General features: G+C 37.3%; 1 protein-coding gene across 6 annotated transcripts in view; it reads left to right on the top strand.

Annotated features, from left to right (window-relative positions):
- Positions 1 to 23,540, top strand: part of PCDH9 (protocadherin 9) — a 1,143,194-nt gene that overhangs the window by 40,484 nt on the left and 1,079,170 nt on the right. The window lies entirely within an intron of this gene.

The following is a 23,540-nucleotide window of genomic DNA, read 5'->3' as shown; positions in this document are numbered from 1 at the left end:
TATAGATAGGTAGATAAATTCTCTTCTAATGAGTTTAGCCATCAATGCTTTATAGTTAGCATAGTCCATGGGATCACTAAGAGTCGGACACGACTGAGCGACTTCACTTTCACTTTTCACTTTCATGCAATGGAGAAGGGAAATGGCAACCCACTCCAGTGTTTTTGCCTGGAGAATCCCAGGGACGGGGGAGCCTGGTGGGCTACAGTCTGTGGGGTCGCACAGAGTTGGACACGACTGAAGCAACTTAGCAGCAGCAGCAATGTGACTTGCCTAGAGTCACATGGAAACCAGGTGGTTTAATTCCAGTAAGACCACTTGTTTGTGATTCAAGTTTCTTTCTTTCATATAGTTTTTTGAAGGAGAATTAGCAGAGAAGGAAACACAGGGAGAATGCCTGAGGCAGGACTGGTACAGGAGAGGCAATAACATTCAGAAGAATACAAGACAGGTTACGGTAAGAGTACAGTTAGTTTGATTAGGCAGAGATTTCTGCAGAAAAGTGGTTGTGTGGAAGATGTGGAAAACTACAGCAAGTCCTTAATAACTTTCTTGATATTCCCATTGTTTCCAGTGTTTTCAAATTGAAGTGTGGGGATGCCTTCCTAACATTTTATAAGATGATATATTGTTTTCTTTAAAAATGTTGGAAATAGTTTTGGTCAGTGGAAGCAATATGAGGTTGTGAACAAAAGAGGACATGAGAAAAGTCATAGATTGCATTAGTAACTTCATATTCAGTCAAATAATTATATTTACTGAAAATCTGCTATATGCTAGAATCTGGTACAATAAAATGAGCAAGACATCCTTCTTATATTCAAGGAATTTATATTTGTCAAGGAATGTATATTTTCCAAGGAATTTACATTCTCTACAGAGAAATACAGGAGTTATATAGTGTGTTAAGCATATTTGTGTATTACCTACAAGCTCAAAGAATGATTTTCCTAAAAAGAAATATTTTTAGAGTATTAACCAAAGTGCTGCTGCTGCTAAATCGCTTCAGTCGTGTCCAACTGTGTGCGACCCCAGAGACGGCAGCCCACCAGGCTTCCCCATCCCTGGGATTCTCCAGGCAAGAACACTGGAGTGGGTTGCCATTTCCTTCTCCAATGCATGAAAGTGAAAAGTGAAAGTGAAGTCGCTCAGTCGTGTCTGACTCCTAGCAACCCCAGGGACTGCAGCCTACCAGGCTCCTCCGTCCATGGGATTTGCCAAGCAAGAGTACTGGAGTGGGGTGCCATTGCCTTAAAGCATCAAAAATATATTTCATTGCTTTGGGAGATTCAGCATCAAGAGAACACATATAAGAAACACAAGGCTTTGGGAACTTCTTGTGCAATCGTTTCTGAGTATTTTTCAAATAGAATAGAAAATAGAAATTACCAATTTGACATTTTTTCACATCTTCTACTTATTTTATAAGAAGGTCAAACAAAAAGTTAGCTTTCATTTGACATTTTAAAAATATTACTGCTGTACTAGGATGGATCAAGAACTTAAGGAACATAGAACACAGAAAAAGCAATGTTTATTCTAACTGGAGAACAGAAAGAAGTATTTTGCTATATTTTAAAATATATTATTTAAAATTACAAAAATTTTGAGTTATAAATAGTAAAACTATTCATTAAGGAAAATTTTTTGACAAATCTGTATTATTTAATGCATTTGAGCGCTTGTCTTATCTATACTTTAATTACTAATTTTACAGTTACAAATTTTATTGGATTCTGACTACTCAGTATGCTGGACTCAAGATTCTCTAAGTATAAATCCAAAGTTTTTTGGAAACTACATTATTTGTATTAATGTAGTTTTTTGGAAGTGACATTATTTGATTTGCTAGTGCACCTTTCTCAAAAGCATAATTGCTCAAATCTCTATTGATATTGAATTAATTACAGACACAACAAAATAAAACATTTTTTCCAAATTTAAAGTATCAATGTCTAGGTGAACTTGCCATAAAGAAATCTGGGAGTTTCAAATTTGAAGAAAGTAAAAATTAACCCTATTACCATTCCTCCATGAATTTACTAACTTAATAAACATTGATAATTCTGTCCTCAAGAAGTGTCATTGCTGGTCTTATTTTGTGCCTGTCTAACATTTGATGTATTAGAGACACCAGATATAGCACCATCATGCGGTAAGCAGCATGGCTAGATGACAAAGGGCCTAGTGATGGGAATCCAGAAATATTTTGATGCCTCAGACTCCTTATCTGTACTATCAGGAATTTTGAGTGCAATGTACAAGACTCTTCGCATATTATTTTCAAGAGGACTTCCACAAAACTTATTTGATATTGTAAGCTTTACACAATGAGATTTATGAATAAACTCTTAACTGATAAATGTTAATATCAAGAGTGATATGCCTTTGTTTCAGCATCTAAAGTTGTGTATTACTTTTAACCATTTTATATTAAGAATACTTCTTTAGTGGATTGTTTACACCTGCAAATTATATTTATGTAGACAGATTAAAACATTGCCTTTCTCTGTTGATGTTTACATTTTTATCAGAGTACTAGTTTAATAACCCCTTTTCTATTGCCAAATTCTTTAAATGTACCTGGAACTTTGTTTATTGCATTGTCATGTGGCATTTTACTTCATTCCATTCATATCTCCCTTCAGTACTCCTCCTCAAATGATCTCTATCCTTTTTATTTATTATTTTTTAACACAATATTTCTTATATTGTATGTTTGTTTATTTTTTCAGTTCAGTTCAGATGCTCGGTAGTGTCCAACTCTTTGCAACCCCATGGACTGCAGCACACCAGGCTTCCCTGTCCATCACCAACACCCGGAGATTGTGCAAACTCATGTCCATTGAGTCAGTAATGCCATTCAACCATCTAATCCTCTATTGTCCCCTTCTCCTCCTGCCTTTAATCTTTCCCAGCATCAGAGTCCTTTCCAATAAGTCAGTTCTTCACAACAGGTGGCCAAAGTATTGGAGCTTCAGTTTCAGCAACAGTCCTTCCAATGAATATTCAGGACTGATTTCTTTTAGGATTGACTGGATTGGTACCTTGTTGTCCAAGGGACTCTCGAGTCTCCTACAACACCACAGTTCAAAAGCATCAATTATTTGGTGCTAAACGTTCTTAATGGTCCAATGCTCACATCCCTACATGACTACTGAAAAAACCAGAATTTTGACTGGATGGACCTTTATCGGCAAAGTAATATCTCTGCTTTTTAATGCGCTGTCTAGGTTAGTTTTAGCTTTTCTTCCAAGGAGTAAGCGTCTTTTAATTTCATGGCTGCAGTCACCATCTGCAGTGATTTTGGAGCCCCTCCAAAATAAAGTTTGCCGTTGTTTTCATTGTTTCCCCATTTATGCCATGAAGTGATGGGACCGGATACCATGATCTTAGTTTTCTGAATGTTAAACTTTAAGACAACTTTTTACTCTCCTCTTTCACTTTCATCAAGAGGCTCTTCAGTTCCTTTTTGCTTTTTGCTCTAAGGGTGGTGTCATCTGCATATTTGAGGTTATTGATATTTCTCCCAGAAATCTTGATTCCAGCTTGTGCTTCTTCCAGTCCAGTGTTTCTCAGGATGTACTCTGCATATAAGTTAAATAAGCAGGGTGACAATATACAGCCTTGACGTTACTCCTTTCCCAATTTGGAACCAGTCCATTGTTCCATGTCAGGTTCTAACTGTTACTTCTTGACCTGCATACAGATTTCTCAGGAGGCATGTCTGGTGGTCTGGTATTCCCAGACCTTGAAAATTCCCTTGAAGAATTTTCCACAGTGTGCTGTGATCCACACAGTCAAATTCTTTGGTGTAGTCAAGAAAGCAGAGATAGATGTTTTTCTGGACTCTCTTGCTTTTTCTATGATCCAATAGATGTTGGCAATTTGATCTCTGGTTCCTCTGCCTTTTCTAAATCCAGCTTGAATATATGAAAGCTCTCAGTTCATGAACTGCTGAAGTCTCACTTAGAGAATTTTGAGCATTGCGTATGAATTTTGAGATAGCGTATGAGATGAGTGCAATTGTATGGTAATTTGAACATTCTTTGGCATTGCCTTCCTTTGGGATTGGAATGAATATCGACATTTTCCAGTCCTGTGACCACTGCTGAGTTTTCCAAATTTGCTGGATATTGAGTGCAGCACTTTAATAGCATTATCTTTTAGGATTTGAAATAGCTCAACTAAAAATCCATCATCTCCGCTAGCTTTGTCTGTAGTGATGCTTCCGAAGGTCTACTTGACTTTGCACTCCTGAATGGATGTCTGGCTACAGGAGAGTGATCACACCCTTGTGGTTATCTGGGTCATTTAGATATTTTTTTGTATAGTTCCGTGTACTGTTGTCAACTTTTCTTAATATCTTCTGCTTCTGTTAGGTCCATACTGTTTCTGTCATTTATTGTGCCCATATTTGCATGAAATGTTCCCTTAGTATTTCTTAATTTTCTTGAAGCGATCTCTAGTTTTTCCCATTCTATTGTTTTCCTTATTTCTTTGCATTGATCACTGAGGAAGGCTTTCTTATCTCTTCTTGCTATTCTTTGGAACTCTGCATTCAGATGGATATATCTTTGCTTTTCTTCTTTGCCTTTCACTTCTCTTCTTTTCTCAGCTATTTGTAAGGCCTCCTCAGACAACCATTTTGCCTTTTTTGCATTTCTTTTTCTTGGTGATTTTCTTGATCACTGCTTCTTGTATGATGTCACAAACCTCTGTCCATAGTTTTTCAGCACTCTATCAGATCTAATCCCTTGAATCTATTTTTCACTTCCACTGTGTAATTGTAAGGGATTTGATTTAGGTCATACCTGAATGGTCTAGTTTTTTTCCCTACTTTCTTCAATTTAAATCTGAATTTTGCAATAAGCAGTTCATGATCTGAGCCACAGTCAGCTCCCGGTCTTGTTTTTGCTGACTGTATAGAGCTTCTTCATCTTTGGCTGCAAATAATGTAATCAGTCTGATTTTGGTTTTGATCATCTGGTGATGTGCATGTTAGAGTCATGTGTTGTTGGAAGAGGGTGTATGCTATGACCAGTGCATTCTCTTGGCAAAACTCTGTTAGCCTTTGCCCTGCTTCATTTTTTACTCCAAGGAGAAACTTGCCTGTTACTCTACATATCTCTTGACTCTCTACTTTTGCATTCCAGTCCCCTATGATGAAAAATGACTTTTTGTTGTTGTTGTTAGTTCTAGAAGGTCTTGTAGGTCATCATAGAACTGTTCAACTTCAGCTTCTTTGGCATTACTGTTTGGGACATAGACTTGGATTACTGTGATATTAAATGGTTTTCCTTGGAAATGAACAGAGATCATTCTCTCATTTTTGAGATTGTACCCAAGTACTTCATTCTGGACTCTTTTGTTGACTATGGGAGTAGTCCATTTCTTCTAATGGATTCTTGCCCACAGTATATAATGGTCATCTGAATTAAATTCTCCCATTCTAGTCCATTTTAGTTCACTGATTCCTAAAATGTCAATGTTAACTCTTGCAATCTGCTTGACCACTTCCAATATACCTTGGTTCATGGACCTAACCTTCCAGGTTCCTATGCAATATTGTTCTTTACAACATCAAACTTTACTTCCATCACCAGTCACATCCACACCTGGGCATTGTTTTCGTTTTGGCTCTGTCTCTTCATTATTTCTGGAGTTATTTCTCCACTGTTCTACAGTAGCATATTGGGCACCCACTGACCTGGGGAGTTCATCTTTCAATGTCATATCTTTTTGCATTTTCATACTGTTCATGGGGTTCTCAAGGCAAGAATACTGAAGTGGTTTGCCATTCCTTTCTCCCATGGACCACATTTTGTCAGAACTCTCCACCATGACCCATCTGTTTTGGGTGGCCCTACATGGCATGGCTCATAGTTTCACTGAGTTAGAGAAGGCTGTGGTCCATATGATCAGTTTGGTTAGTTTTCTGTGATTGTGGTTTTCATTCTGTCTGCCCTCTATGAATAAGGATAAAAGACTTATAGAAGCTTCCTTATGGGAGAGACTGACTGAGTGGGAATCTGGGTCTTGTTCTGATGGGCAGGGACATGTTTAATAAATCTTTAATCCAATTTTCTGTTGATGGGTGGGGCTGTGCTCCCTCCCTGTTGTTTGGCCTGAGGCCACACTTTCTACCCAAGCCTCCACTGGAGCCTCTTGGACACTCACAGCCAAGTCTGACTCAGTCTCCTGTGGGAACACCGCTCCCCTCTCCCAGCTCCTGGTGCACACAAGGTCCCATCTGTGCCCTCCATGAGTCTGTTTCCCCAGTCCTGTGGAAGTTCTGTAATTAAATCCCACTGGCCTCCAAAGTCAAATTCTCTGGGGATTCTCAATCCCTTTGCTGGATCCCCAGGTTCGGAAATCTGTTGTGGGTCCTAGAACTTTCTTAACGGTGTGGGAATTTCTTTGGTATCATCTGCAGTTTGTGTGTCACCTGCTCAGCCGCTCTATGATGGGTAACAATGTAGGACCCAGATCTGCTGCAGCCAGAACCCCTGTCCCCACGGCAGGCCACTGCTGACCCATGCCTTCACAGGAAACACTCAAACACTCAAAGGCAGGTCTGACTCAGTCTCTGTGGTACCTCTGGGTCCTGGTGCACACAAGGTTTTGTTTGAGCTCAAGGTTTGGTTTTGTTTATTTTTTTAAACTGAATTCCTATTTATAACTAATGAGAAATAAGCTTTATGAAGCTGGTTTCTTTGTTTTCAGCAAGGCTGTATCTCTATTGATTAGATTTACTATGCTATCCAGTAAAGTAGATCCTAGCCATATGTGACAATTTGTTGTTGTTGCTCAGTTGCTAAGCCATGTCTGACCGTTTGCAACCCCATGAACTGCAGCAGGCTAGGCCTCCCTGTTCCTGACCATCTCCCAAAGCTACTGTCTCCAGGGAAACTGGTAGAACAGGTCTTCAGATAGTTAGATATTTTCAGGAACTGATTTCATGATCCCAATCCTAGCATGCCTTTATATCTAGAAAAGCACTAAATCCCATCATGGTGACATCAGCTCCTTGTGACTAGCAGAAAACCTTTTGTAAAATGAGTGCTTAATTCCATGTACTCCCCCTTCACCAAAATCACATATGTATTTACCTTCCCCCCTGCTTCTTTGGCGGAGAAGGCAATGGCAACCCACCCCAGTACTCTTGCCTGGAAAATCCCATGGACAGAGAAGCCTCATAGGCTGCAGTCCATGGGGTCGCACAGAGTCGGACACAAGTGAAGCAACTTAGCAGCAGCTGCTTCTTTGGAGCAGTCTCTCAGAGCTATCTGAGGTGCTGTCTCCTGGGCTGCAGTCTTCATTTTGTCCCAAATAAAACTCTCCAGTCTCACATTGTGCATCTTTTTAGTTGACAGGCAGAATTCTTCTTATACATTATTGTTCTTGTTGTTCAGTCGCTAAGCTGTGTCCAACTCTTTGCAACACCTAGGATTGCAGCATGGCAGGCTTTCATGTCCTCCAGTGTCTCCCAGAGTTTGCTCAAATTCATGTCCATCGAGTCAGTGATGCTGTTTAACCACCTTATCCACTGCCACCCTCTTCTTTTGCCTTCAATCTTTCCCAGCATATGGATGTTTTCCAGTGAGTTGGTTCTTTGCATCAGGTGTCCACAGTATTGGAGCTTCAGCTTTAGCATCAGCCCTTCCCATGAGTATTCTGGGTTAATTTTCCTTAGGATTGACTGGTTTGATCTCCTTCCTGTCCAACGGAAGGAGAAAGTCTTCCAGCACCGCAGTTCAAAAGCACCAGTTCTTCAGCATTCAACCTTCTCTATGGTCCAACTTTCACATTCATGCATGACTACTGGAAAAAAACAGCTTTGACTATACAGACTTTTGTCGGCAAATTTATGTCTTTGCTTTTTAATATGTGGTCTAGGTTTGTCATAGCCTTCCTTCCAAGGAACAAGTTTCTTCTAATTTCATGGCTGTAGTCCCCATCAGCAGTGATTTTGGAGCCCAAGAAGAGAAAATCTGTCACTGTTTCCACTTTTTTTCCTTCTATTTGCCATGAAGTGATGGGACCAGATGCCGTGACCTCAGTTTTTTTAATGTTGTGTTTTAAGCCAGTTTTTCGGAGAAGACAGTGGCACCCCACTCCAGTACTCTTGCCTGGAAAATCCCATGGACGGAGGAGCCTGGTAGGCTGCAGTCCCATGGGGTTGCTAAGAGTCAGACACAAACTCAGTGACTTCACTTTCACTTTCCACTTTCATGCATTGGAGAAGGAAATGGCAACCCACTCCAGTGTTCTTGCCTGGAGAATCCCAGGGACGGGGGAGCCTGGTGGGCTGCAGTCCATGGGGTCGCATAGAGTCGGACACAACTGAAGTGACTTAGCAACAGCAGCAAGCCAGTTTTTTCACTCCCCTCCTTCGTTCTCATCAAGAGTCTCTTTAGTTTCTCTTCACTTTCTGCCATTAGAGTGGTATCATCTGCGTATCTGAGGTTGTTTATATTTCTTCCTGCAATTTTGATTCCAGCTTGTAACATGCAGCTTGGCATTTCACATGATGTACTCTGCATATAAGTTAAATAACCAGGGTGACAATATACAGCCTTGTCATGCTCCTTTCTGAATTTTGAACCAGTCAATCCGTTGTTCCATGTAAGGTTCTAACCATTGCTCCTTGACCTGCATGCAGGTTTCTCAGGAGACAGGTAATATGGTCTGATATTCCCATTTCTTTAAGAATTTTCCACAGTTTGTGTGATCCACACAAAGACTTTCACATAGTCAATGAAACAGAAGTAGATGTTTTTCTGAAATTCCCTTGCTTTCTCTGTGATCCTATGAATGTTGGCAATTTGATCTCTGGTTCCTCTGCCTTTTTTAAACCCAGCTTGTACATCTGTAATTTTTTGATTCAAGTACTGCTGAAGCCTACTTTGAAGGATTTTGAGCATAACTTTACTATCATCAGAAGCAAGTGCAATTGTTCAGTAGTTTGAACATGTAACAATTTAGTATAAATTAATTAAAAGTAAATAAGATAAGAAAAGTATGTCCTCAGTCACATGTCACATTTCAGCTACTCAGTAGTCACGTGTGGCTAGTGGTTATGGTCGTGGACAATACAGATGTAGTACATTTCCATTATCCCAGGATTCTATGATCTGCACTAAAATGATTGACACATAAAGGATGCAGGTAATAACCAGTGATCAAATCCAAAACTTTACATATAAGCTAATATTTTCAATAAAGATCTGTCATTTTTTCTTTTATTTTAGATGGAATTATTCCCATACAGTGAAAGATACTGTAAAAGTGAAAAGGTGAAGCCAATCTCCTAGACACTTGGCCACCAGTAAAGTCAAAGATTTTCAGGACAAGTCTCTGCTTTTTCCCTCTTTTCAAATGTGATTGCAAGTTTTTTATTAAAAGAAAAGATAAATTTCTTTATAGATAAATATCTTTCTGAAATTAATAGAATTATTTTATACTAGAAAATAGAAATAGTATTATCATACAATATTATGTGAGGAATTATACCTCCCTTACCAATTGAAAAATGCTTTTAGTAAAGTTGTTTATGGTTTCATAACTAATTGCATTGTCAAAAAAATCCCCAAGACATTCTTTTTTTAATTTTTAAATTTATTTATTTTCCCCAAAATATTATTCTTAAAATCCTACATTTGCTTCATATTTTTAGGTTCAAAAAATTTAGAAGATAGGAATGGGAAGGCTGAGTATTTATAACAGAAAATAATGTATTTTATAATATTAGTATAGCTTTGCTGACAAAAAATGTGACTAAAATCAGTAAATTATCATCAATAATATTATTATCCATAAAATCAGAGACCTCATATAATTGTGTATAATTGGTATGATAAATATCAGACATAATTTTTTTCACTGCTGCTTAAAATTGAACTTCATTAGTAAATCATAATTATAAACTGGCTTGTTGGTTTTAATACCAAAGTTTCTTACAAAATATTTACAGTTAGATTTTACTCTTGAAACTTACTTGCTCAAATGAACAATATGGGCTTTGAATCACTGTATTGTGGATATAGCTGCATTTTCCTTTAGCTTATATAAGTAAAATGAAAGCAGATTTGATTTATAAATTTTATTACAATCAATGGGCATATCCATGTGCTAACTTTTATGATGATACCTTTTTATATATGAAGTTGTACAAAAGCTATGGTGCTGTTCAATAAGAGGTTTTTTTTTTTTTTTTTTCTAACCAGTTGTCCTTTAGGAAAACAGAATTTTATAGATATACCATTTAAAGATATTAGAAGGCCTTCTCCTGGAAACAGAAATTACATCTAAGAAAGCCCATTATCTAATCTTTACAGGTTGTAGCAAACCATACCGTGTAAATCAAACCCATCCATGGACATTTTGGGGCACATTTCTATATTCTATCTTTCCTCTATCCCCAGTGGTTCAACAAGAATGGAGGAAAGACAGTTGTTATTGTTTTCAGTTACTGAGGGAAGCAGCTTTTATATTTACTGGTAGGATCAGAGAGGCACTTGGCAACCTGGAGAGCTCCCTTGGCACCAGGTTTTAAGTTTTTGGGGTGTGTTTGTTCTTTTTGTCTTTCAGGGCTGCAGGGAACAGCATGACCATCATGTTCAGCTTTGATGCCTGTGGTGATAGGTTAGGTTTGAGACATAATACAGAGAAAGACAGATGCTTGCTGCATTTGTGTTGAAAAATTTAGAGGATAAATGTTAAAAGCATTTGGGTCCACTTACACTGAAATAAGCAAAAGAACAACACAAATTCTTATAAATTGCTGGTCAAATTATCAGTGGCTGCTTCTGTTTTAATTGTAACATATAGGATAGAAAATGGCCTTAATATTTCAGTTTTTGCTTTGCAAAACCGTTGTGTATGTGTGTGTGTGTATGTGTGTGTATGCAGACTTTAACAGTTGAGACTTAGAAATCTCCAAATTTTTGCTTGCCTGAAACTTTGTTGTTGTTTAGTCACTCAGTTGTGTCTGACTCTTTGCTAACACATGAACTGTAGCCTGCCTGGCTCCTCTGTGGATGGGATTTCCCAGGCAAGAATACTGGACTGGGTTGCATTTCTGTCTTCCGGGGATCTTCCTGACCCAGGGATTGAACCTGCATCTCTACATCTTGTGTCCTGCATTGCAGGTGGATTCTCTACCACTGAACAACCACAGGGATCTAATGTGTATGTTCATTTTGGTTTTGTGGCAAAACACATATGGTAAAAAATAAGCATTAGTATGCTAACTATTCCCTGGAGAAGGAAGTGACAACCCACTCCAGTATTCTTGCCTGGAAAATCTCATGGATGGAGGAGCATGGTGGCCTACAGTCTATAATGTTGCAAAGAGTCGGACATGACCAAGCAATTAACACTTTTCTTCATGCTAACTATTACCACACAGTAGAGCTATTATTCGGAGAAGGCAATGGCACCCCACTCCGGTACTCTTGCCTGGAAAATCCCATGGACGGAGGAGCCTGGTGGGCTGCAGTCCATGGGTCGCTGGGAGTTGGACACGACTGAGCGACTTCACTTTCACTTTTCACTTTCATGTATTGGAGAAGGATATGGCAACCCACTCCAGTGTTCTTGCCTGGAGAATCCCAGGGATGGCGGAGCCTGATGGGCTGCCGTCTATGGGGTCGCACAGAGTCGGACACGACTGAAGCGACTCAGCAGCAGCAGCAGCCGCAGAGCTATTATTTAGTTGAATCTGTTACCAGAGGAAAATAACTTTCCTTTTTCTCTGCCCTGCATTCATTCTAATCTTTTTCCCTTGAGGTAGATCATTAAAATCTAATTAATAATATTTAAGATTTTGCTACTAAAAATGCAGTCTGTCCATGAACCAGAAGAATCTGTATTACCTGGGAACTTGTTAGAAATGCAGAATCCCCATACCTACTGAGCCAGAATCGACATTTCAACACAATTTCTAGCTAATTTGAATGCATATTAAACTTTGAGAGGCAATAGTTTAATGTATGCATTATATTGCAGTAGCATTTCCTAACCCTATATAAATTTCTGATTCCTGAAGTGAAATTATGCTTTTTTATTAAACAAAACCAGAAAGTCATGAATATTTAACTTCAGTGTCACTCACTTCTCAAAGGTGAGTAAACATAAATTATTTTAATATTATACTTGTACATTAGCATCCATATTTTAATTTAACTATATGCTTTTAGGATCCAAGAGAGTGAAAAGTATAATTCTCTCAACAGCAGATTATTCATACTTATTGGTATCTTAATTATGTTCTTCTACTCCAGAAGAAGTTTTATCTTTGAAAAATTACACTTATTAAAATTATTTCCAACTAGTTAAGGATTATCAATGATAGCATGCCCCCATGGCTAAGAAAGTTTCTTGTGCAAAAGACTGAAATATATGGTCTCAATGTCACATCTTTGAAAACTCTTAAAAATAATAGATTAAATACTTGAGCAAATAAGAGATTTCAAATGATTGGCTTTGTTTTTTAACTCCAGGTTTTATTAATTTCACATGTAAAGATTTCTTGGTCTATGATTAAGTACATTATTTTAATGTATACTTAGTGTATATTGTGATCACTTATACCACGTTACATATTTATATGCTAAATGTATTTTTACACAACTATAATCCTGATTCATGGCTGCATATGTATCCCCTCACACCCAAAATATTATCTTTTAACCTGTTCTCTTCCTCGTCTCCTAGTTCTTATTTGGTCACCTCATATAATTTGAGAAATTCTTCTGTCTTTTTTGGGTAATTCCTAACTTTTGAAATCATCTATCCATTCAATTAGTTTTAATCCTAGAAAACAATTTGGAAAGTAATACCATTTCCACCAGTTTTATCAAAGACTCATATTAATTATGAAGCCTAATGGATTCAATAAACATTTCTTCTTAACTTAAACATTTATCTTCTTTCTGGGCCACATATTTTCATCTATATATCAGAGACTTACTGGATTCTTAGAATACACTGTAACTGTACACTGTAATAGGAATTTTCAGAATGTCATAAAACTCTTCCCAGAAATCTATAACTCTCTCTATATAAAATACACAGTAATAAATAGTCCTTTATTTTAGGAAGCTCAATCGTGTTAGCTACAAATTATAACACTAGATCAAAATTAATATATTTTGTTTAATTCTGTACAAAAATAGAGATGTGATTTTAATTTTTTATTTTATATTATTAATCATTGGTTTTCACTATTCCTCATTAAACAAGTGAAACAAAGGAGTACCCCAGATTACTTAATGAGACTAGAAATTCATATTGTAGAAATATTGTTAAAGAAAATATCAATCATATAAGTTATTCTTGGCAGTTGTGGTGGTATATTTTCCTATGTATGTGTGTGTTTGTTTCATAAGAATGCTTAACATAAGATTTATTCTCTTATTGGTCATTTTAAGTACACAATACCTTGTGTTGTGTTCTTTTATCTTTTCAATAAACTGCAAGCAATACATTTATTTTAAATTGCCTGTCTAATGAATCAAGAAAGTAGTTAAACATTCTTTCTCTCCCCTCAAGAACATTTCTAGGTATAAAAGATGAAGGAACTGAATGGACAAGTAATTATATAAGGTAGTCTATAGAAATGCCATAAAGAGAGTCATGACTACATATTATGCACATTCTGTGGAAAGAGTTATTGCAGTCAGTTGAGAAAACCAAAAAGACAAGCATTAGGATGAGGTGAAGGATGAACCACCTTTCAACAGGCCAAGAAAGGTCACTATAACTGAATGGAAAATAGTGAAAAAGTATACTAGTTCTAGAATTCAAGGCTTTATTTGCCAAGATAATAAAATTACTTTCTCCAATAACATATGACATGAATTTTTCAAAGTAGAGTGGTCATTTATAATTTATGAACATCCCTCACCCTGTCCATGCCTTAGTTTTAAAATCCTGTTACTCCACAATTCACAGAAATCTAATGGGTATGAAATACGATTATAACATGGACAAAAGGTATGATTTATTCAGAATTAGCACAGAATCCAGGGTGTGAATAGGACCTTGACACCTTTGTCCGTTTAGCCTTCATCTTCACATTTGCTCTTAAAGCAATGTGTGAGTCTCATTGCCAGTGTTGTCCCCCGTGTCGTTTGATGGGATGTTCAGACACCATCTGCCTGGAAGAAGCTTTATCATAATTTCCAATAATCAGGTGATTGTGAAATAGCCCCTAAGAAAAAGATTCTGTTCTCTTTCTTCCTTGCAACAGAAAATTCAGCTACATACGCTGATTACTAGGTGTTTTAGAAAGAGGCAGATGCCGCAGTTGGACACTAGTTTTTTCATTAACACCATGTATTTAGGTAAGGAGACAATTATTAATATGACATCGAATGTTTTGCAAATATACCTGAAAAATACTACAATACTATATCTTAAATTGTAATTTTTAATCACTTAATTCTACTTCTGTATCTTTACTATTATTTTAAAATGTAACAGTTATCTTTCATTTAAAAGTTACAAATAGTCAAACTGCTTAAACCATTTCTCTATTATCACAAACTTCTGCCATGACATGTTTTTTTATTGCTTTTGAAAAATATAATATTAATATATGGGAGGTTTTGTAGTTAAAAGTGGCTACCTTTATCATCTGAGGCACTCTGCTTTCACAATATCTGAGAGACCTAAGAGAGATATAATAAAAATAGCAACTGAGATATCTGGGATGATGTTTGACCTCAGTAGAAAAGGAATGAAACATGTTGTGAATGCAGAAACTTGTAAGGGATCTAGTTCATAGCAAGATTTTTCAAAAATGTATTTACCTACACTATTCCAAATTCCACCTGACATACCAACTTTGTATTTTGTCTCAATGGTTAGGAATTCAGGCTCATAGTAAGTAATACTGAATTCCCTTCCTGCCAACTGCTTCCTCTCTGATTTAGGGATAAATGTTTAGCCCCTCTGACCCTTATTTTCTAAAATATATTGCAATGAGATTCAAATGTACATAAAGACCCAAGCACAAAATACAGAGTAATGATTACTTTTATTATCATTGATATTGGCTATAGTAGTAGTTGCAGCAGTCATTCAAATCTGTATAAAACTTAATTGAATCCAAGTAATTCCTTCTAATATCTAGCTAAGAAGCTGCACTGAAGAAATAGAGACACTCTTTGTTGTTCATTTTCCTTTTTCAAGGGATTGAAAGGAAATTAATTTAAAATTTTAGATCCTTCTTGCCATGACACCTTCCAAGCATTTCAGGGAAGTTAAGGATAGTAATAAGGAGCTTAGGAACAAGGACAACTAAAGTCAGAGCCCGCCCTCCACCCACCCCCATGAATTTTAGCTATGTCCTAACTTTTCCAGGAAGGACTGGTAAACACTATTCAACTTCTTTAAACCTGTGTTTCCTTAGTCTGGGAGGTGAAAATTTACTCCCTGTGTATGGATGGATGTTTAGGGCTTCCCAGCTGGTGCTAGTGGTAAAGAATCCACCTGCCAGTGCAGGAGACATAAGAGACATGAGTTCAGGCACTGGGTCAGGAAGATCCCCTGGAGGAGGACATGGTAACTCACTCCAGTATTCTTGCCTAGAGAATCACCATGGACAGAGGAGCCTTGCAGGATACAGACCACAGGGTCACAAAGAGTTGGACCTTACTGAACCTACTTAGCACTTAAGCATGAGTTCAAGAGTGTGCAAATATCGGTTCATGTAAAGTTGAGTCAACAAAGATCTGTACTGTATTCTGAGAGGGAAGAAAAGTGTCTGAAAATTTTCAGTGGAGAAATGGCTTGATATGACCTTGGTTAAAGCAATCATTCTAGTTATTATGCAGGAACTGACTTTAGTACACAGATTAAAAACAGAGATACAGATAATGGTGGTTTGAATCAAGGTATATAGCCAAGGAGGCTGTAAAGAATGATGAAATATGGGATATTTCCTAAATATATAGTAAAGCTGATATGCTATGATTACGAATTAAATGTGGAAGTGGGAAGAAAAGAGAAAATTTGTCTCAACCTATTGACGTCTTGTGTTTAAGTCTGAATGAGAGGGGGGATGGGAAATCCTGGAGCTTGGGTAGATTTAGGAGGGAAACTGAGTCTAGTTTTAGGCAAAGAAGTTTAAGATGCCTATTTGACATCTAAAAAGAAATATCAGGGAGTGATCTAATTTATGAATTCTGAGAGAGAGCAAGGCTGTATTTGGAGACATATATTTGGGATTCATCATAAAATTTAATGCCATGAAACTAGATACCACACTAGGTAGCCTGTGAGAGAAGAGATCCACGAACAGGGCCTTGAGACAAGTGCACTTTCAGTGAAAGGAGGGGAGCCCCCAAAGTACACAGAGAAGTGGCCAATAAGGTAAGTGGCAAACTGGGAACAGTAGTGCCCTGGAAACGAAGTGAAAACGTTTTTTTGGGAGACGACTGTTTTTCCAGGCAAATTGTGTTGAGGGTATGTGAGGCCTTAAAACAGAATTGATCATTGGAAGATATTGTGTGTGGCCTTGTAAATAAAGTTTCTAAAATCTAACTTACAGTTTTTTCATGTCCTGCAGTTTCTATTTTAACCAAAAGTGGGGTCCAGGTGCTAGCTGCTCAACAAACCAATGAAGAGGCCAGGTTGGTGGAAAGAAAAGTTTGCTTTCTTTTGAATGTCAGCAACTGGCAGGGGAGAGGGCAGAATCCTGCCCAAAGGCAGATTTCCCCCCACCCCTAAAAGCAATGGACAAGAACTTTTATAGGTTGAAGGAAGGGGCTACATACAGAAACAACACAATCAGCTCTGATAGTCATCTTGAAATCGGTCATTGGCGGTCTGACCAACATCATCTAGATTGTTTTAAGTACAATTAATCTTCAGTTCCAAGATTGGTTTGTTTCCATTTCTTTGAGGCCAATTCTCAGAATTGTGACCATCAATGTCATTGCTACAGTCTGGTCATCATGTTGTTAACTTCTTCCACCTAGTGAGGGTTTCAGTATCTGCAAAACAGCTCACACAGGCTATGTCTCAGAATATGATCTATAGCATTTGAGAAGAAACTGCAGGTCCTTGAGTATGCTGAATGACCAAACCATTATTATTTGGTCTCCACTGACTATTATCCTTTGTTTCTGCATTTCTCACTTCTCTGATTAAACTTATTCTTTGGCTAAAGTTTTTCCACAGACAAAAGACAGGCGGAGGGCATAGGGGACAAGAACCATAAGATCTTGCTCCATTTCACAGTCACTTTCTATGTCCCTTTGGTAACTTTAAAAGAAATAGCCTGAGTACAGTGTCTCTCCTACTTTCCAAGATTAACCTACATTACTTGGCTTTACACCTACTTACAGAGCCAATTTGTGTTCTCACTGTTCATTACTCTATTTTAGGATATTTTTATGGAATGTTCACTTTATACTGCTTCCATTACACTATTACCCACAACGATTCAAATTCCATCCCATTTTAACAAGCTAATAAATTATTTTAACCTCCAGTATTCTGCAGTTGTCTTTATATTCATTTCACAAACATATTTTTTAAATGATCAATATGCTTTATCTACCAGGTCCTCTTTCTTTCTCTCCCAAACCTCTTGCAATGTGACTTTCTTCTATGACTGTACTCAAAATTTTCTGCTTAATGACACCAATGATTTCATAAACACTGAAACCAGTGGTTTTTTGATTATTCTCTCTATGCAGCTACTCTAAGTAGAAAGGTAAAAAATTATTTTCACTATTTGCAAGTTTGATTTACCATGACTTCAGTTTCAATAATAAATCCCCAGGAACTCCTCTTTTGACTTATGCTTTTCATAGACCTTCCTTTGAAAGCCTCTGATCTAGAAAACAAGGATTATGTTAATGTCTCTTACGGAGGGCAACACCTAAGGTAAAGACCAAGCTGATTGTCTCTGGGTTCCTACACATCTCCCACTGTTAAATTTTCCATTAATTTGAAAATGATTTTCAGTAATTAAAATCACAGTTATATTAGCCTCTTGACACAAATTTAAAATAAAGAGCTTTAACTTTATAAATGATAATGCTCACTGCAGTTGATGGTGCTAAAAGGTAACAATACAACCCTGTAAACACATTTGGAGTTGCTATCCTGAACATGAGCCAGCATCATAATCTGCTTATCAGTGAGAAATGTTCAGGGAGTGTGAAATTCAACAAGACAAGCCAAAGAAAATTAATTCAGACTTGCCTCAGAAATGCCAATTGACCTAATCTTCCTCATCTATTAATTCTGAAGGTAGAAGGAGCAATAGATAGAAAAGCCTAGGGGGTAATCATAATAACACAAGACTTAGGAGCAGCTCACAGAGCCGGCTCTGCTCCCAAAGACCAACCAGGGAATTTTGAATAGTTATTTAAATGTGCAGAGGCCATGTAGAATCTTACAGGTCAAAAGCAAAATCCAAAAATCAATAGCAAAAAGTGAATTAGGAAACTTGAAGACATAAATAATATGATGAGTTGATTTAATACAAGTGACTCTTGGATTTGGAGGCATCCTATAATAACAGAGGAATCATGTCTTTTGGTGAACCATACCAGAACCCAACCATAAGCTTCACTAGCAGGTTTAGAGACAATAAAAGCTTTGAATCATAATACTTATAAAATGGTGTAACTTTAAACACTGCTCCTGAAATCTAGTGCCAGTTACATAGCATACAGTTTATGGTTGTGAGTCAAGGTTTATAGGCATCAAGCCCCATTGCATGCCCATGTTTTATTCCCCATTAGAAATAATAAAGCCAAAATACCTGTAATTAAGAGATGAAACTGATCTTCTAGGAAATATTATGTATTGTTAATAAGCTTTTCAATATATCATACATAAATTGGCTATTCATCTAACCTTCCAGGAAATCAAAATTGTAGCAGAATGCCTAAGACATAATATGAACTTCTTTGGAGATTTAAAGGTCCTAGTCTATAGGATTAAGTGACCATAAATACATGCAATGATGGCTGTACTTGGTTTTATTGGGGGCATAGTTACTTTACAATATCATGTTAGCTTCTGCTATACAATGAAGTGTGTCAGTGATATGCATACATATATCCCCTCCCTCCTGGATCTCTCTTCCGCACCTCCATCCTGTCCATCTAGATCACCACAAAGCACTGAGCTAAGTTCCCTGTGATATATAGTAGGTTCCCACTAGTGGGATGGATGTTTTTCAGATTGGGGTTTTCTTAGGTGCCTTACATTTAGACCACGGATTTCTTAGCAAATCACAGTTTTAAATCTGTATTGCAATCAATATTTGCTTTTCTGTTTTATTTCTCTTTTCTCTTCCCTTTAACTTTGGCTGTGAAATATGTTTTTAAAAGATGATAGAAACAGATTCCCAAAAGAAGTAATGAGGGCACAGCCAAGAAACAGGGCAGAAATGCTATAAACGTAGTTTAATTTTTTTAACATTTTTTTTTTCAAAATAATTCTTGGTTAAAGAAGGTCTAAGAAATATTTACTTCATAAATGATGACCTCAAAATGGTTTCTAGCACTTTTAGCTTTAATTCTAATAGAATATGACAGGCATTAAGAACTAAATTTAATACCACTAATTATGATAAATTAAATAAACAGCAGTTAACATTAGAAATCTGTTTTTGCCTAACCTGGTTTGTTAGAATATAGTCCCCGTAGTCTTACTTTGACCTATAATCTAGTTACTTTTAAACTCACTTCATAGTCATTTAGCAGTTGTATGCTGAACAGGCTTGGTTGATGGCATGCCGATAGATTGTTCCAAATCAAGCACAGTCACTGACTTAAGCCTCAATTATACCATTACATGGAGAAGGCAATGGCACCCCACTTTAGTACTCTTGCCTGGTAAACCCCATGGATGGAGGAGCCTGGGAGGCTGCAGTCCATGGGGTCGCTAAGAATTGGGCACAACTGAGCAACTTCACTTTCACTTTTCACTTTCATGCATTGGTGAAGGAAATGGCAACCCACTCCAGTGTTCTTGCCTGGAGAATCCCAGGGATGGAGGAACCTGGTGGGCTGCCGTCTATGGGGTCGCAGAGTCGGACACGACTGAAGCGACTTAGCAGCAGCAGCAGCATACCATTACAAGGACTACTTCTGCAGAAGTTTAAATAAGAAAAGAATTTCTACATGGACTTTAAAATTTTTTATTACAGTTAATTTGCAATGTATTTCATTTCTGCTGTATAGCAAAGTGATTCAGTCATAATACATATACATTGTTTTTCATATTCTTTTCCATTATGGTTTATCACAGGATGTTGAATATAGTTCCCTGTACTATTCAGTAGGACTTTGTTGTTTATCCATCCTGTATATAATAGTTGACATCTGCTAACCCTAAACTCCCACTGGGATTGAAATTTGGGGATTACATGGACTTTTGCAGCTGACAGTTTTGAAAATAAATACTGTCTCTTACAATCACTATGGCTGCTAGAGAGTAAATTCTAGGTGCTCTCTCGACTTCAGTTTTCTCTTTTGTAAAATAGAGATTCTTACCAGTAACTCATAAGAAAAGCAAACTCAGTACAGTATCTGAGACATAGTAACATACTTACTTATGTCTTCCTGACTCAAAGGTTTATTGTGCCATTACCATGTAACACAACTGTGTTTAAATGGGTGCCATACTCAGTCACCCACTCACGTCCAACTCTTTGTGACCCCATGGACTGTAGCCCACTTGGCTCCTCTGTCCATGGGATTCTCCAGGCAAGAACACTGGAGTAGGTTGCCATTTCCTTCTCCAAGGAATCTTCCAACCCAGGGATCAAACTCTCATCTCCTGAGTCTCCTGCATTGCAAGTGGAGTCTTTACCACTGAGCCACCAGGGAATGGACATAAATGCCCAAATTATATTAAAATCTCTCTCCTTGTGGACATCACAGGAGAACTAGGAATAAAATTAAGCAAGCATTTGCATTGTGCTATTTCTGTTAAGTGTAGGTACCAAGAGATTTCATAGCCAGGGTATCTATTTATTATTCTGTTGGAGCTTGGGAAAGTCTTCCTCTCTCATGGAGTTACTTTGAGAAATTTAAATGAAATTATTTCTGTAAATCTTTGCTCAGTGTTTGGTACAATATAAGCATACAGCAAACATTGCCTATCGTTAACATTTTTAAGATGAAATTTAAAAGATGTAAATCCAGTAGTATTCAACTGGAAAAGATGGAAGTGAAAAGGGAACAGTATGTGCTAAGACCTGGGGTGGATGAGAGTGGCACAGAAGAGTAGCTAAACAACGACAACAAAAACTGGATATGGTGCATATAGCACCATATAGCACCAACGAGTTCAGAATAAAGGGGATAGAGTTTTGAGGCTGAAATTGTGAAAAGGCCAATTATCAACTAAACTAGAAAATGTAAACATTATTCTTAATTGCAGTGAGAACTCATCAAATGTTTTTAGTGTGAAGAGTTGACATAATCAAATGTTGAAAAACAATGATAAAAACAGTTACTGAAGTCAGAGTGAACAGATATTGTACACTAAATACTTCTAAGTTCTTAGGCAATATCTCATTTAATCCTTCCAGGATAAGACATTAGTTGTACTCATTTTACAACTGAAGAAATTAAAACAGAAAAATAATTAGTTTGCTCAAGATCACACAATTACAATAGTGAAAAAGGAATCCTGATCTTTAACTTCTTTGAAACATTTTTTCCTATCTTAGTGTATAGACGGAGGGGGAAGATAGGAGTTGGCAGTGGTAAGAATTCAGGAAATAATATCACATGGGCTAAGATACTGGCAGTGAATAAAGATAAAAGGACAGGCTTGAGAGGTATACAAGTCAGTGGCATTTGATACCTGATTGTATATTGTGTTTGAATGAGAAGGATGATTCAAAGATTACTTCCAGATATGGCTTGGGCAGTTGAGCGGGTATTGTTTCTCTCTACTGAGCAAGGGGCCATAGAAAGAGGATTGATTTGGGGAATGGAGGTTAGATGTCATGGTTCAACTTTGGACGTGTTGAGGTTGAGATGTTTGGGACATATTCAATTTGAGAGATGTAGTACTGGTAAAGTATGTCTTCCTGTCTGGAAGCAGATGTTTGAGGACCATCAGTGGTAAATGGTAATAAATGGTAATTGAACACTTCTCCTGCAGGAGGTCTTAAGGGAGAAGAGGACAAAAGAAGAAAACAACAACATAGGAAAATAAGCACTAATATTTAAGGATTATACACAGAAGCAAGATTGTAGAGTTGTGAATGCAAATATGGACAGAAGAGGGAACAGTCCTTAAGAGCTGGCTTAAAAGCTGTTTCCCAGGCTAAAGTTTTCAGAATGTCCACCTAATAAAACAGAATTCTAAAAAAAAGATTGACAGAATAATGGGAAAGGAATGAAATGGACAGATTTCAACCAAATGAAAGAGGGTCAGGGTGTCAAATGCTATCAAGATACTAAATATGGTACAAGCCTGCATGCTAAGTCATTTCAGTTGTGTCCAACTCTTTGTGACACTATGGACTGTAGCCCAGCAGGCTCCTCTGTCTATGGAATTCTCCAGGCAAGAATACTGGAGTGGGGTGCCATTTCCTTCTCTTCCCTACCCAGGCATCAAATCCAAGTATCCTGGATTGCAGGCAGATGCTTTACCATCTGAGTTACTAGGGAAGTCCATAGCAATAAGAATGACACTTAGATGAGTACTTGCTATGGGTGAACACAATATTCCTTATTAACAATAAGTGCTTTAATTCTTACAACAACGTATGATAAAAGTGTGATTATTGCTCTCATTGTTAGAGATGAAGAAAATGTGACTATGAGAGATTACAGAGTACCTAAGGTAACTCAATAATTGCACTGTCTTCTCTGACAGAAAAACAGTGTAGCATATTTTTCTTTAAATTTTTGGAATAGGATCACAGGAATAATATCTTATGAGGGTATATGGAAGTAATCTCACACACTTTTAAAAATATAATGTCTATGTTAGTGCAGACAAAGAGAAGTTCCACAAAAGAACCCCAAGTGTAATGAAATAGACAAGGCTAGGTAAAGAGGGGAATAATCTATCATTACTTAATGTTGTGTTATAGGTATAAATTCAGTTTGTCTAAAAATATTAGTACTGCAGGAATTAGTGAAGCTAGGTAACACTAGCTATTGAAGCATCTCTAAATATGTTTTTCAGTCCAAAAAGAAACTGTTTATTTTTGCTTTTTGTTTTTGGAAACAATCCAAAATATGCTTTAATAACAGTGTTTTGACAACAGAATGACTTTAGTCAAAAAGCTTCAACACTGAACTTAGAGTACCTTTTAGTTAAAGAGGAAATAAATGAAGAGGGTGAGGCAAGATGCATGTGCAGAGATCCAGGCAGATCATCTGGTTAAGCATGGGGGATTGAACCTGAAAAGATTTATGGGACCCTGAGCAATTTGCTTTATGCTGGTAATAATTGCAACCCTGCTTATCCTCTATTTCCCTTCTTAACTTTCTCTGCATCACCGCTCTTTTTGAGTTCATCTATCTTAATGAAAT

Source organism: Bos taurus, chromosome 12, assembly GCF_002263795.3.
Source record: "Bos taurus isolate L1 Dominette 01449 registration number 42190680 breed Hereford chromosome 12, ARS-UCD2.0, whole genome shotgun sequence".
Classification (NCBI taxonomy): Eukaryota; Metazoa; Chordata; class Mammalia; order Artiodactyla; family Bovidae; genus Bos; species Bos taurus.
This window is presented reverse-complemented; position numbering and strand designations above follow the sequence as displayed.